The sequence below is a fragment of the Diuraphis noxia genome, unplaced genomic scaffold (genome assembly GCF_037042655.1).
Source record: "Diuraphis noxia isolate RWA-SAM2 unplaced genomic scaffold, SU_Dnox_SAM2 contig0001, whole genome shotgun sequence".
In the NCBI taxonomy this organism is placed as follows: domain Eukaryota; kingdom Metazoa; phylum Arthropoda; class Insecta; order Hemiptera; family Aphididae; genus Diuraphis; species Diuraphis noxia.
Window position 1 is genome coordinate 63,993,849 of NW_028301711.1, and position 14,191 is coordinate 64,008,039.

Here is a 14,191-nt window from a genome sequence, read left to right on the forward strand (position 1 = left end):
ATTCATCTCGCTTGCGGACACTTAAAACGAACGCGTGTCTGCATTATTATTATTTATTATTTACTATTATAGTATTTGACCGGATAAAAAAAGAGCCTATTTAAAACGATTCGAAAACGGTTTCGTTTAGTAGGTACGACGACAATAATAGATACGCATAATATAGTATAATATTATTTTGTCATTGCGGTCATATAGGCTTGCTCAGGCTTAAATTTCAGATGCAACGTACAAAATAAAGCGGATAATTTTTTACAATTTAAAAATACAATAAACAATAAATAAATGATGAACAGTAGGTAGAACATATAATATATTTTATAATTTTGAGTATAGATACCTATTTGTTGTAAGTTATTTAATTTTAGTTATATTTTATCAATTATTATCTAATAAAAAAATGGTTCGGATCTAAAAAATTAATTGAACTGGACCACTAAATTTTTCCGGCCATGTGCCCAAAATATGTTGCAGATCCATGTACCTTTTGCAGCACTTATGACCAGTTTGTTGTATCCAGAACATTTTTCAGGGATGGTCTCAGTTTTTTCATTAGTCGTTCATTTCAGTATTATGAATTATATTTTTAAGTTATATTAGTTTGTTATTACAAATTACAATTAAGAAATTTCAAAAATAATTGCAAAACTAATTTTATTTAACGCGATTAGATAAGCACTATTAATAGGTAATCGTAAATATACTATTATACGTTTAATAATTATATTTTTTTGACAGTTCAACAGTTGTATTCGTCAGTGGGCCTAATAAAATTTGAGGGGGTGGTATAATTTGCGGTCCTGAAGTATACGCGCCTGGTCACTTGGATTCAGCACTGCCCGTGCACATACACGCCTATGATTTTGATCTAAACTGACAAATCAAAACATACGTTTTGATGCATAATATTGAGTGTGTTTAAGTATTCGCCACTAGGACACTCAGTTTTGGATTATAGGACTGTGGTCTGTGATAGATGGGGAGATTACTGAATAAGTCGAAATTGACATCAGGTTAATGATTTTCTAACCAGTCGTAACTCGTACAACATATGATTTGAACACGACCATTACTCAAGCGTAGAGTGATTCGTTCATCAGGTAGGTAATGTACAATAATATAAATTATCATTAAAAAAAAAAAAATTCAAGGATGAGCGAATAGCTAGTGTAATCCAGAATACATAAATAACATATAGAAATCTACGATTGTAGAATATTTTTGATTAATAAAAAAATAAATAATATTGTAATAGTTGCTGAAATTCATACATTAACCAATAACCGGCAGTAGTTGTCAGTTGGATAAACCTAGGACTTACCGGTAAATCCTAGGTGTCGCCGGTATTCGTACTTTTACCTTAACAACTGTATGAGAGTCTACTGCATGTCCTCTTACCTTCTCTTGTTGCCATCAATAATGTAATAAGGAACCTTTTCGCCTCCCTCCCATAACTTAAATGTCTATATGCATGTGCTGTAGTCCTAAAAAAAAAGCAGAGGGTATACTATATGAGTTATAATATTAAACATTTATATTATCATTAGGTATCATTTTGGTAGAGGGTAAAAAACACAACACACATACATTAATTGTACAAATTAAAATAAAAACTAAACATTTTTTTCTAAATAAATTTATTGAAAAATATTTCATAAATGTCGTCTGGATTCCGATTTTGTTAAATTATTTCTTTTCAATATTAATAATAATCTAATGGCTTTTATCTTTATATTATTTGGTAATTTCACTACAACAGAGAGTATACGACCTTAATCAGAAGGATGTCGCGTCAAAATGTCACGGTAAAAATGTCGTGGTAAAAATATCGCAGCAAAAACGTTGCGTTAAAAATGTCGCAGGTAGTAATATATATCGCCGTAGTCGCCGATGTGTGGCTCACAGTTCCGGGTTTCATTCGGTCGTAGGTATGATTAGATTAGATTAAAGTGCCATAGGTACAGTTCAGTATACATATTAGTGTGTAATTTGCAACCATAACAGAAACTCTATAATATAATATAATATAATATATATATTCTATACATTATGGCATTTGAGTATATAATAAACCAAAAAAATGGAAAATTACTCAAGTTTAATTCTTTTTTGTACAAAAAAGAAAGAGAAAACGAAAATAAAATTATTTGGAAGTGCGTTGAGTATAATACAAAGAAATTTCGCGGTCGATTACATTCATCTGGGCAAAGTGTAGTTCTTATTACTGAACATAGCCATGTTGCCGATATTAAAAAAGTTGAAGCTAAAGAAGCAATGGCAAGACTTAAAAATATTGCAAAAACTACTCAACTTAGTACCTATTCTGTTTTAGGAACACTGACATCACAGGTATATATAGTTAATAATAATACATAAAATAACATAAAATAAAATTTTCAAATAATTATTTTTAGTTTATTATTTTAGACCACTTCAAACATAGCTGGACAATTTCCGAGTACAACAGGATTAAAACGAACAATTCAACGAGTTAGAAAAATAGAAAGATCAGCTCCTCGTGATCCAAAATCAGTAACCGAACTCAAAATACCTGCAGATAATTACACAAAAACTTCAACCGGTGAGCTTTTTTTAAAATATGATAGCATTGATTACAAAATAACTTAGACCGGTTTTTAACTTTTACTACCGACAACAATTTACAATTGATGGAACAATGTGAAACATTGGTTATGTGATGGTACATTTTCTTGCGTACATTTTCCCACCAACTCTATACTATTCATGGAATAAATTATTCAAAAGTTGTACCAGCTGTTTATATACTTCTTCCTAATAAAAAAGAAGATACTTACAAACGTATGTTTTTAGCATTAAAATGTTTAAAACCACAGCTTAATCCAAAATCAATGATGTTCGATTTTGAAAAAGCTGCTATATGAACGCTTCAAAATATGTTTTTTCGTCAATTAACATTAAAGGGTGTTTTTTTTCCATTTAACTCAATCTATTTGGCGGCATGTACAATCAAACAGGCTACAAGTTAGGTATACAAACGATTCAAATTTTGCACTCGAATTAAGAAAACTAGCAGCCTTAGCTTATGTACCTGAAAATAATATAATTTCAGCATTTGAATCTCTGTTGGATTCCAAATTTTATAGAGTAAATGAAGAGAGTCTATCAGGTATAATCAACTATTTTGAAGACACATGGATTGGGAGACCCTGCCGGAGAGCGAGAAGAGCCCCTTTTATTTTCTATAAATGTATGGAATTGTTATGCATTATTAAAGTATGATATTCCACGAACTAACAATTCGGTTGAGGGTTGGCATAATTGTTTTAGTTCAATGTTAAGTTCTCGTCATCCTTCTATTTGGATTTTTATCGATTCACCAAAAAAAGAAGAAAGCTTAAACCGTCTAAAAGTTGAACAGTATATTGCTGGCATTAAACCTCCGAAAAAGAAAAAATACAAAGATTCTGCGATTCGACTTAAAGCCATATGTGATGATTATGAAAATCAATCAATTAATGACTACCTGCGCGGAATTTCGTATAACTTCCAATATCAATTAACATAAAAATACAGTTTATTATTTCATTTATTATAATATTTTTTATTATCGCATTATTTTTATTTATTAAGTATGACTGTATACTCTGTACATTATAAAATTGTTCGATGTATAGATATATTTATTTTTTGACACAATTTTATCGGCTGAAATACCAGATATCTTATCATTGTAACTAATTTTAAAATATTAATATAAAATATAAATGCTATAATGAACACTGCGAGTTGCGACTAGCAGTAATTATACTATGGTTCGTTGTGCGTGTTTGTAATCTGTGTTCGTTTTATGTATAATATGTGTAGTACTACTCTGTAGTCTATAAAATCAATAATTTATTGGCTTTTTTAATAATTCAATAATATTTTGAGTTTTTTACTATATGTATATTTATTTACATATTTTGGCAACATAAATACATAATATAAATCCGGGCCTTAATTATAATATATAGGTATTATATTTTTCATATTTTTGACATCGCGATATTTTTGTATTCGCGATATATTTTTATTAGCGACATTTTTGTGTTCATGACATTAACCGCGATATTTTTACAGCGACATTATGACGTGTATCCAATCAGAAGGTTAGGTTACTTAGGTAAATAACCAGAAAGTATACCGCCGTATACCCTCCAATATACAGCACTGCTGCCTCTATGGTTGAGTAGTCACGCATATGTACTCACGTAGTCACGTCCATAAAACACTTTAATTATGTTTAAAATTGTCCACATATAATTAATGCATAATAATATGCAGTTACAAATTGCAACAAATAAAGATCCTCCATTAAAACGTATACTCGATGAATTTGTAATCACCTAACTTCTGTACACTAATTTGTGCCATATTCGTGATATAAATGGAATAAATCACTGCAGATTTATGATGAGTGTAGGTTTTTGTAAATATTTTAAAAAAATAAATAAAGTTGTGTTTAATTTAAAACGAAGATTGGCTGAATAAATTATTATATAGTGTGATTATTTAATTTTCTGTTTACTATATATTATTGATATTTTGATATCGTATCATTGCTTATTTATTGTTTGGATATAAGAACTAATTTAGTACTGGATGATCAATCTGGATGTGCTTAATACTTTTTTATCCTTTAATAGTTATAATTTATTTAAATTCTGATTTTTTAAAATCCAAGGGACCTACTTGTAGGCCATAACTTCAGATATTTATACTTTTTATATAATTATAATAAAGAAATGATCCGTGTGCCACTGACGATACAAACTTCTTGTCATCAATTATCAATGTAGCTTGCAATGTATGTATTAAATTTAAATTCAACGATGAATCATTGTCTGATCATAAGATACTAATTATTTTGTTTAAAATGCTTAAAATAATGTAACAAATGTATTGTATTAAATGTATAATATTAACTGTAAATTGGACCCAAACCCGTGTTGTATTATAAATTATAAAATATAAAATATATTGTATGAGAAAGGTATTATTATATTGCTATTTAAGTAGACAATTTATATTACCATTAGTAATATACAGTGAGTTAAATTCATGCCGAAAACATTACATTTGAAAATGTTATTGTGTTTAAAGTTTCATGTACCCTGTACGAATAATATATTTATACTACAACATGCAGAATAACTAAAAACTAACCCCAAAAGTTAATAATTAAAGAATTTTTGTTGTTGTTAAGGACAACGATAGACACAAAAAAAAGTACATCGTTGTAAAATCAATTACACATTCATCGTTCGGTTCAGAATCTAAAATCATAATATTATATTATATTCAACGTTTTTCGGTAAAGTGATACAGAACCCGTAAAGTCTGAGTGCTAAATATAGTAGTTTCTTATTACTACGCCATACTAGATTATGTCACAGTAATAATGAAAGAAATAATTTAGAATTCAATGATAAATCATTGCGTATGACAAACGATTCTGAACGGAAACGGTGTGTCAGCTTCTATTTCTAATCATTTTTTATGGTATTTTTTTTTTTTTGTCTGAGTATTAGTAATTTATTTTTCTATTAGTAATACGTACCTAGTACCTACTTACTTATGTTGAACTACTTTTTGAAAGAAACATAGTAAATTTCATATCATATATTATTGTTATTAACTTATAATATGTCAATATAGACATTCGACATTAATACCATTGAATAGGTTGGTGATTGAAAATAATTTAAAAAAGCTGATTTATTTTGAAAGTTATTCCATGTGTGTTGTATGTAGCAAACGATATATAATAATATATAACGTATATTTTGTGAAATTGTCTACGGTTTTGCATTTTTATTTTGTATTACCAGTAAGAAAAAAAAAATATTTTTTCGACAATAACAGGTGTTACTGCGAAAATGTACCATACGGTAAAAACTAAAAGTCCACTAAATATTATTAGTTATTAGTTTATTACAATTAAAAATAATATGTTTGATCTAAGTATTTACTAAGTTATTCTTTCTCTTATATATAGATCATATATCAAGAAGTTTAAAATGTACCTAACACTACATATCAATTATCAATATTTTATATTAACTCAACTGAATAAATTAAAATCATAATTTGTAAATAAAGGCTATATAATAAAGCGTATTATATAATATTCATCTAGGTATATATTTTATCTTCGCCAAGGATATTTAGATGGTCAGTCTCACCGGAAAAATTTATCTTTGGTAAAATTTATCTGGGACCTGTGTAAAAATAAAATATATGGTTCTAGTCGGTGATTCTGAAATATTCCTGTTTTTTTTTTCCAATTATTTGAAAAGCACTCTTTGTCTTTGACTTTACTTTACACCCTCCAAGTATCAACTATCAACCACAGATCCTATTGGAAGTTTTAATGGTTAACTGCGTTAATTTTATTGTTATGTATTTTTACCATAGACATATTTATATGTCTATGATTTTTACTGCTCCGAAAGGTGACGAGAGGCGTAAATAACAAATGTATATACACACATAAAAACAGCACATTCATCATTCCGTGGCTTGAACATTAACATTGGCCGAGCTGTCAGCAGTGAATCATTCTGCGTATATTAATAAATTAGATATTCTATCACCAAATACAAATAATAGTTAAATACCTTTAAATTCGATTTTGTGAGGTTGGGGATGTGCATTTTTTTTTCGTTTTATTTTTCAAAATATTATTGCCTTAGCCCTTCATATAATTGGTAATATTGGTGTTGGTTCAAATTGGTTTCTGATCATAGACACGTTGTGTACCTAGTTTTTTATATTTATTTATTATTTATGTAATGTATTTGAGTAAATAAGTACCTAAGTTAAAATATTAAATATACTATTAAAATATCATGCTATAACTGAAAATATGTTTAAATATTGTGTATACTATAAAATTCAGACTTATAGTTGTCAACATAGTAAGTAATTATTAAAGTACTTACAATTTTGTTTTTCAGACATCGTCTAACGGTTCGTAATACAATTTTATCACCTAAGCCTAAGATCTTAATTTTTTAACTAGTTGGTTAGTTATTTTTTTAAACAACTTAAGAATGTTATTAATTATAGCTCATGGGTGGCCACTAACTTTAATTTTTGGAGCCGCAAATTTATGAAGCTATTTCAAAATGAGCCACATTGTTAAGATAGGTAAGTATATGTTTTTAAAATAAAAACACATTTTTAATGTTATAACAAATAAACTATAAAGGAATATTCATTTTTTACACTATAGGTACATAATATTATTGTTTAGGTATACATTAAGTAATTGGATTTTACTTTTGAGAAGGGCTTTTTATATTATTTGAATTAATTTTATTCTAAGCTTGGTGCAAGTGCCACACGAGATTCACTCGAGCCTCGTTGTCACCCCTGCGTTATAGTTCATGTAACTGCTGAAATAATGTAGCTTTTTGATTGATTTAAAAATAATTCATCGAATCAATATACATTTTTTTATTTTTTAGAATTTTAATGATTTTACAAATTAATATTACCTACTGAATTATATTTTACTATAACAATTATAGTCTTAATTTAGAATATAATTTAATTTTAAGTTTTAATTTGTATACGTGGTTTTAGTTAAAAAGAAATTAATACCTATACTATATTTTCATAATTTAAAATTGTTGTATATAGATAGGTGCAGAATACTTTTTCAAGTAAATCAGCACACTCATTTAAAATTTAAATATTTACTTAAACTTAGATAAGTTACATCTTAACTTTATAATTAGCAAGTTCAATAAATGTATAATTTATTAATAAATTATTAACTTGTAGCATAACGATTCTCTGTTCAATTAACATAACTTGGATCAATTTTCATTAACTTGCATCTTTGAGAGTAACATACCTGAACAGTACAAATTAACTAATAAAGTCTTGGCATAAAACTAAAATTTTCAAATTTAGTAATTTTATTATTTTGTGTGTATTATATTATTATCATTATCATTCTCTAATCGTACTGGATGAAAAAAAAATTCTAAAACGGCAAATGTCACAAGCTCCTTATAGCCTTTATATATTATAGTTATATAGTTACACAATTATTATTTGTTGTACCTATAAATATAGTTAGAGCATTTAATGATAACTAAATTATTTTAAGAGGCACAGTTATAGATAAAATTTACCCACTGCCACATATCATCATCACTTCTATAATTTATTAATTACATTAGGTCATAAAAGGTACATAGTAATAAAAATGTATAACCAATATAATATTTACTTTACGAATTAATACATACCTACCTATGCATATTGTGTTTAAAAAGTTATAAATAGGTACGATCAAACAAACAATAAAAAGCACTATATGGTCCAAACGCATTTTAAAATTAACCAAATTCAAATAGTGTTGATAACTGACCACCTACGAGTTCGAGATTAATCATAAATTCATAAATTCAATAATTTTAATTGCCTAACAAAGTTTAATGTGTTCAAATTCAAAAATATATGAAATAATTACATTGCAATAAAAAATTGTTAATAAACATCAGTTAAAAAAATACGTGCAATAAATACCCACTAAAATGTGAATTAATAAATATTATTATTAGATATAAATTAGATTATTTCTGAGATACTAGTAGGTATAGTATATATTAAAGTAATAATGTACGAAATGATATTCGTATCTCGTATGCGTATTGCAATGTACTATTATAATAGGATATAGGTTATAGGTATATAGTTGCACGAAAGAGAAGTAAAATAATTAATCAATTTAATATCGATAAAACTAAATATTAAATTATAGTATGAAACAATATTGCATCTATCTTGCTATGTGCATGTATACACTATTGTGTAAGAACTAAAATATTCTATTTCTACTTCCTAATCTTGAACATAGGTAGAACATACGGAGTGGATTTTTATGCTCTAATAAATCAAAATATATGTATGTACTTATATGTAATAGAAATATACATCAGTATAAATAAATAAATTAGGAATACATTAATTTAAGCTTTATTTTATTTATTAAAAATTTAAAAATTAAACTTTGTTATAAGGTTAACTATCACAGTTAGTTTATCTAAAAATAAGATTCATGTATATGTTAGAAAATGACTAAGGTATAAAATATTTTACGTAATATTAACTTAAAACAATAAATATGCACTAAAAAAATAATGACAAAAAGAGATCAATTAAGTAAAAATCAAACAAATATGAAAACTATATTCAAAATTGAATTGTTTACTTGAATTATTTAAGTAATGAAACTAATTTCTATGTTACGTATCTATACATATATTATAATATACCATTAAATATATATAAATATATACCAATATATCATTAAAAATTACTTTTGCTAATTTAAAAACGACTACTGGTGTGTTAAGTGTTTTTTGAAATTGTAGTGGTATGTTTATTATATGTCACCTTAATAATCTATTGGTTGTTCTTTGTTAGCTCTATATGATGTCGGACAATGATCGGACGACGGTCCCAAAGAGAAGGAAGAAAATGTAGGCAGGCACTAATATTTTTTAACTACTTGTTTATTAATTGATCTAAAATAGTTTGGACTTTTGATTTTCACGAGTTTCAATCAATGTATAAGCAGTATGCACCCATTGATCATATATAGTTTACACAGCTAAGAGCTAAATGTGCACAATTTTTCTGATTTCCTGATTTTCTATTGATTGACAGCAGTGGCGGCTCGTCAAGGGAGGCAAGTGAGGCTCAGCCTCACCAAAGTATTGTAAAAAAAAGGGGGGACATATTATATTATTATTGTTATTTCCAATCGAATTCAAGAATATTAAAATACTCAATAATATATCATACATTTTAAAATACAAAATCTTTTTGTTATTAATGTTATTATACATTATTATAATGACAAAAAAATATGTATTTTATCGTGTATAATATTATTATGATAATACGTCATACCTCGTCACTGTTATCAAAAATCACGTCGAAGATGTTCGTTGAACGATAGAACGATCTCGACGAAAACCGAAGAGTGCCGAGAGGCTAGTAATATTTTGCCTCAGACGAGTACGATTATAAAATATATCATGGTAGAGGGGGAAGTCGGAATTTTACTATGAAATGAGGCAGAATGATTCGGGCCTCAGAGTTTGTCAACATTATCCATTAGTCATTTGTCGAAGCGACGTAACTTCCACTCATAGAAATAGGAACTGGTAGGTTGTCGTAATGTTGTCTATATAGTGTAAATGACAAGTGTATACCTACCTATAATACTTTTATCACAAACTAAAGATATCGGTTCTTATCTGTATAGTGTCTAGTGTCTTGTAATTTGTACTACAATTTAGTAGATCTCTGAGAGTAATAAACTAATAAATAAAAAAATAATTGACAAATTTGCATTACTCAAAGACAGAAGAATAGATTTAATTTATAAAACATAATATAAAATGAAATTTTCATTGTTTTAGTAAATGAGATTTATGTAATAAGTATTATTTTTTTTTTTAAGTTGACTTTATTCTGATATTTCAGATAATATTAAGTATGGTTTATTATTTATATATTTTTAAAGGTTAATATTAAATATTAAATTTAATTATATTAAAAGTTAATTTAAAACTCATTTTTATATACCCCCCCTCCCCCCCAAAAAAAAATAATAATAATAATAATAATAATAAATATATTTAAAATTGTGTAGTAAATAGCTAAATAGAGATTTAATAATAATAATAAAAATATATATATATATATAAATATATAATATACAATAAAATTATCTATGTTTAGTGATATATTGACATTTGTTTTGATGCACTCTACCGATGAATTATTATAACAGAAGCTTTAAGATTTTAATTTTTTTGGTGGGAAATTATTTCCCATTGCCCTATGGTGTGTTTAGATTTTGAAAATATCTGCCTCACCCATCATACGGTTCACGAGCCACTGATAGGCAGACATTTTGAATCTCACTCCAATAGTTACCACATGCGTGGGTCTTGGGTTAAGTATAATAATAATAATAATTACAAACTGCAACTTTTATGTGCGACAAAATAGTATTCGATTACCTATAGCTTTTTTGAAAATGATTTGACATGTATTACTACTGTTCTATAAGAATCGTCGGTAAAGATACGATTTTGTCCTTCTTCGAAAACGACACAACACCCCATGAAAGGCTAGTCACTGAGTAGTATAGCGCCCGTCCCGAAATTAGGGAAAATAAAACGTCCGATGAACAATATGTTTGTATACAATAATACGTTTTATGGGCATACTTAACCAGACTCCACCAACTGTCGTATTACAGCTTTCCCCATTCCTAACTATTAAGACTATCCTGCATATTATTATATTATGAGTAAATCGGAGTGAAGTGAAACACATGTGCCCAACACCCAGTCACTGTTACCATCAGTCATCCCCAGTGTAAGGTACCTATTTTTTTTTTTTTTACACGTATTGTGCGTTGTTAGTGTTATATTGTATCTTTTTTTAATGCCACGGCTATCGTGTCTGGGTGGGCCAACTATATACAATAGTATAATATATTGTGTCCGATATGTTTAAGGTCGGTTTTTGTGCACATAAATCCCATCCCCGTAGACGCCACCGCTGTTTACAATACTTAATAAATATAATAATATAATACTAATATACGCTATACTTCACTAGATTTTAATATGTTATAATGATTTAAAATGCTCAGCTTCAGACAATGATTAATGTTTACATCATAAGAACATTTACAATGTAAAATGTTACATTATACGTATACGTATATACGTGTTTGCAAAAAAAAACATATTACACATGAACACACAGATTTTAAACGAATAAACGACAATAATTTTATCCTAAGGTTTTGTATTTTAAATACTGATAAAAATCGAGGGGTTGCATGGCTCGAACGTTTTAAAATTCTTTCAAAATAATAGTTATATATATTTTTTTTTTATAAACAATGTTCTCAGAAATAAATGAAATATACAATTTTCTCGGTAACTAGTTAATATTATATTTATCATTTTAAAATCTCATTTTCACGAACTGCTTGCGTGAATGACATCTGTCCGGACGTCCGGTATTTTATCAAAAGCAAATTATTAAAATGTTTTGTTCATACACTTGAATAGAATATTTAGGCTACCTAGGATAATTTTGAATATTAAAATTCACAACTAAAGCTCTGATGATGTTTATGAGACAGCATATTTTTTTCGCGCAACCAAAATTATACCCGAGCATGATATAAATTCGATCTATGAAGTCTGTAAATTACTAACTATTTTATGATAATTTTAAGTTAAAGTTCAGACGATGTTATACATATTAAACCAAGAATAACGATTTTAGATATTTTTTTGTAATTTAAAAATATTACTTGTGAGTACTTGAAACTTTTAAAGTATATTATATTATATTTTACACACACAAATACATTTATAAATGAATTTTTTTCGGCTATAATCAAATAAACTTAGTATTATTATAAGGCTAATAGACCATCGTTTTGTGCAGAATTGTTTTTCGTAAACATAAAAGATATCTTTATATTATTGAATTCAAATTTCAAACTAAACACATCTATTACAGTGCCTCTTTAGACAGCTAATCTTCAGCAGAGCGTTATGATAATATGAAAAAGAGAGCAACTAAAAAATGCCCTCTCGAAGGGGTATCAATAACCAATTCATGTTAAAACTATTAATATCTCACACAATTTAAGATATATAAATTTTAAAAATAATAAATTTCAGAATACTTAATATTTTTATTTTTGTTTATGGTTAAACTTCCAATGATTATTTTACAAATCAATTTTGTAAAATTAAAAATCAGAATTGTACATTAAAATTAAGCTATTGAAACTTAATCTCCTCTATTATTCAGAACTCCACATAAGTGTTAATAATAAATAAATACAAATGAATAATATAGGGGGAATATGTCTATTATACCTTAATATTTTATTAAATATTTTTAACTAATTTCAAAATATTAAAAAGAATGAAGTTAGATAAATAAATAAATATAAATATGTACCTCTTATTGATAGCATACACTGCGAAGATTCTGTAGACAATATCTTCATTAAATTCTCCGGTGAAAAAATTTTTCTCGACACTGCTATCCTCATTTAGGGAATATAATTCGATGTCAACTGTCAGTATTGGCTGCTTTTGGTACAATACAAAAAAAAACCCTTGTAATATTATGTTAGGCCATTCTATTCTATTTTCATTGTGAACCTAAAATCTGAGTAGTTTTAATATATTACATATTTAATATTCATCATACTATTTAACATACTTTAAGCTTGAAGATGATTAAGTTACTTTGTGATTAGTTACAGGTAATTTGAATAATTAATTACATAAAACGTTAAAAAATTCTTAACCCTGATCGCTCATTTCAGTTTTTGGACAGCCATGTCGACAAATTATTTCATTATAAATAAAATGAACTACATAAGTTGCTGTTTTTTATCAGACAATGTCTGATTTTCTTGCTCCATAGGCGCCGCCAGGAATTTTGTCAGGGGGTTGCATCGTGCATAGTATATACTTTGATTTCTAAATAATGTTTAAATTATTTTAGTTAAATACGTAGAAATATTTTTCAAATTATATAACCATACAAAGTTATTTTTGTTTTTTCGTCGGATACAAAGTTTTTAATAGATAATTATGCACAAAAATTTTTTTCAATACCATAAAATTTTTTTTTTTTAAGCCAAAGGGGGTGCGATTGCACCCCCTTGCACCCCCCTCACGACGCCCTTGTCTTGCTCAACTAAAAATCTTTAACAACAAATTTGTAACTTGAATAACTGTTTTCGCAAAAATTATATCGAAAATAAAAATGATATTTCATAGACAAAGATGTTTTTTTAAACTTTCGTTTCCTTCCCAGACAACAGCCCGAGTGGTTCAACTTGAAACTTCCAAAGTTCCAACCAAAGTCGATCGTAAAATTCGATAATGTTAACAAGACCATTTATTGTAATATTAACAAAAGCTACAATTTTGGAGAGAATCTAAAAATATGTTAATTAGTGACAATACTCGATTGGAGATACCATAAAAAAGTTATAAAATCCACTGTTTTAGAAGCGACCATTTGAATTTACAATAAGAATTTTGACACATTGGTTACACAATCTTCCAAATTCCGAATGCTA

The 14,191-nt window shown here is 27.3% G+C and overlaps 1 long non-coding RNA gene and 1 pseudogene across 1 annotated transcript; one reads left to right on the forward strand and one right to left on the reverse strand.

Moving 5' to 3' along the window:
* Nucleotides 1-1,180: 1,180 nt before the first annotated feature.
* Nucleotides 1,181-13,559, reverse strand: LOC149061258 (uncharacterized). The gene is made up of 3 exons (XR_016189394.1): nt 13,321-13,559; nt 13,054-13,259; nt 1,181-1,484 (listed from the first exon to the last, which is right to left on the reverse strand). It is a non-coding gene; the product is annotated as an uncharacterized LOC149061258 (long non-coding RNA).
* LOC149061259 (uncharacterized) lies at nt 2,275-3,547 on the forward strand (annotated as a pseudogene).
* Nucleotides 13,560-14,191: the final 632 nt, after the last annotated feature.